The sequence below is a fragment of the Amblyomma mixtum genome, chromosome 6 (genome assembly GCF_055824585.1).
Source record: "Amblyomma mixtum isolate Tamu chromosome 6, ASM5582458v1, whole genome shotgun sequence".
Classification (NCBI taxonomy): domain Eukaryota; kingdom Metazoa; phylum Arthropoda; class Arachnida; order Ixodida; family Ixodidae; genus Amblyomma; species Amblyomma mixtum.
The window spans coordinates 147,684,591-147,687,471 of NC_143017.1; the positions used below are offsets into that span (position 1 = coordinate 147,684,591).

General features: G+C 44.4%; 1 protein-coding gene across 2 annotated transcripts in view; it reads right to left on the reverse strand.

Moving 5' to 3' along the window:
* Fbxl7 (F-box and leucine-rich repeat protein 7) overlaps positions 1-291 on the reverse strand; it is a 74,022-nt gene extending 73,731 nt beyond the window's left edge. The window contains exon 1 of one of the 2 annotated variants that reach the window (XM_089549549.1): positions 200-291. The gene's annotated coding sequence lies outside the window, so the exon portion shown is untranslated. The remainder of the gene's footprint in view (positions 1-199) is intronic. The other variant, XM_089549550.1, reaches the window with a different exon arrangement.
* Between the last annotated feature and the right edge of the window lie 2,590 nt (positions 292-2,881).

The following is a 2,881-nucleotide window of genomic DNA, read 5'->3' on the forward strand; positions in this document are numbered from 1 at the left end:
AACGAATCGGCCAAGGCAATTTATTAGACGAACCCATGCTACACGCGAATGACAGCCCCGCGTGTCGGACATGACAGTTGATATGGCGCGTAAACTACGACATCAGCATGCTAGTCGGTGAAATGAGCATATGCCGACAGTTCAGCAAGTTTGCCGTTTTCTGCACATGATAGTCAGCATATATCAACATGTTTCTTACCATTTTTGTAGGCAATTTGCACGAAACACCCGCGAACTCATCGTAAACAAACGCACATGCGAACAAAACAAACACATCGACGCGACGCTAATAGCGACGCGCAAACAAAACAAGACGGCGCTAGTAGACAAATACAAATTAAATTTAAAATATTTATTTACAAATATATACTTTCATACTTGCATAAAATAATACAGAGTTAATATACTGTGTAAAAGGCTCGACCGGAGTGCTGATCAACTGAAACTGTTTAGAATAAAACATAGTACAAAAGAACTAAAGAACAATTTGCTTATCATATTATAACGGCAAAAAAATAGTAGTTTTTCTTAATGAAAAGTCAAGTGAAAGTGGATTAATCTGAATTAATCTCAACAGGAGTCTTGACAGGAGTGTAGAGCGGTGCGTTTCCGCCGTCAACGCAGAGAGTCATGGGAAAATCGTCTGCTAGCTACTTCCGGTTCCAAATTGCTCAACTGATTGCATCCATCGCCCTATTCACCGCGTAAGTTGACATCGTTTATGCGATAAATAACTCGTGGTACTAGTCACTGATTGCACTGAAGCATCGAAAGAGAAGCCCGTACTACGTATCTGCATGACCTGAGCGCAGAAATGGACAATCTAGAGAGGTAAGCGTATTTTTTCATGGTTGACATATGCCGGCAGCCGTAGTCCACGTCTGTTGTGCATATGCGCTGAGGGTGATTACGTGTGCGTTTCGACATGTTTAGCACATAAGTCATTATACAGCAGTTTTTTGCCGCACTTTGGTAAACTGCAATCTGTGCAGGTGATAAGACGATGCTCATATTTTCCTGAGAGTGTGTAGAGCCGCCAGTGTGCTAGCAGACGACCCATATATGCCACTGCGCGCGGCGCGCGTCTCAGCACATCGCATGGTGCAGTAATAAATCGCCTTGTCGCCTTTTTGTTATTCCAGATGCAGTGCAGGTGGCATTTCATGTGAGAACACGCAGGAACACGCCGCAAAGGAGAGTAGAGGCGTTAGATTATATATGCCACGCTGTGTTGTACGGAGCTGCGTGAATAAAATGAAATGGCTTGCCCGCGTGTTCTGGAGCAGAAATATTTTATCGAGTACTTACTGCTTTCAGTGATCCGTTGGAAATACGTTGCATGAAGTCAAGGTCACCACGTTACTTACTTCAATCGCATGTGTGATTAGCCCTGTGCTGCGCAACGTACCATATTAGAGCGAAAAGTGCGTTAGGTACCAGGCTCCTTTCGTCACCCTAAAATCACAACTGCGGCAGGCTACAAGGCGAATCAACTTGCAGACTGCTCATGAGGCGAAGTTGAATTTCTCTTTCGATGCTTCAGTTTCCTTTCTAGCAGTTCAGATTGGTCATTTTTTACTAAGATTGTGAGCACTTTTCTGCGTGTGGATTTAGGACATAGCTCATTAACATACTCTGTGCATCATCGTTCACCGCCTCCAGTGGGTCTACCGGCCCTTCATTGTGGTCAACTAGAATCTCGCGCCTGGCAGCAACAGGTGTCTTGCCAAAAAGCGCAGCAGCCTAGCTATATATTGTGTACACTCAGGGACCCATCGGCCCAGGCTATGGCCTCCATCGTGGGGGCTCAGCGGTAAAATTTAAGGCTGAAATTGGTTTTAAAATTTGTTTTTTGAGGAAAGGAAATGGCACACTATCTGTCTTACATATTAGTGGACACCTGAACCACGCTGCAAGGGAAGGGATAAAGGAGGGAGTGAGAGAAGAAGGAACAAAAAGGTGCTGTAGTAGAGGGCGAATAATTTCGACCACCTGGGGATCTTTAACATGCACTAACATTGAAAGGTGACATCCATCGAAATTAAACGTGGCCACTGTAGCTTGGTTCAGTTGTGTGGAGTTTGTTTTCTTGCCTTGAAGCATGTCTGTTAATGGTTTGAGGAGTGCAGCACAGTTAGGGATGAAACGGCGATAAAAATTGACAAGGCCGAGACATTCATGGAGCTTGCGGATTGAGGCAGGCTGCGGAAAGTCTTGAATGGCCTGGACTTTTGATGGGAGGGGCTGGGTGCCGGAGCGGTTGACACAGTGACCATGGAAGTCGAGCTCCGACTTGCCGAACTCACATTTTGCTCTGTTGATGATCAGGCCGTAATCAGAGAGCCGTTGAAACACAGGGAACTCAGACTCAGTAGCCGGGCGCCCTAACCACTGAGCCACCACGGCAGGTTATCACTGCTACTACTATCGGACCTCATATCAATTCTTCTCTCCGGACTTCAGTCATTCCGCACACCTGTTTACATATAATTTATACCTTTTGTGCCTCAAGGCAATTTTATGAATGCACTGAAAAGTGACTGTTCTGTGCTGCAGCTTCGTAAAAGCAAGCCAACGGAAGAGAAATTTTTTACTTTCAATTTGCATGCATCTCGAAAAAGAGAAATAAGCATGTTCTTAAACCCTTCAATATGACAGCCAAAGATCTGAAGGAGATAACAGTTGCACACAATCCAGTTGCATATAATCATCTCTGGCATCAGCTAACCAGCCTATTTGCATATGTATTGAATTCTGGCATTAACTTACTTCGTCCCCAAGTGACTGTTGATAAAATCTCGATGCATGCATGTTTAGGAAACGTGCAAAAAGCATTCACAGGTATAAGCCACAAAAAATAAGAGATTATACAAACTATGGC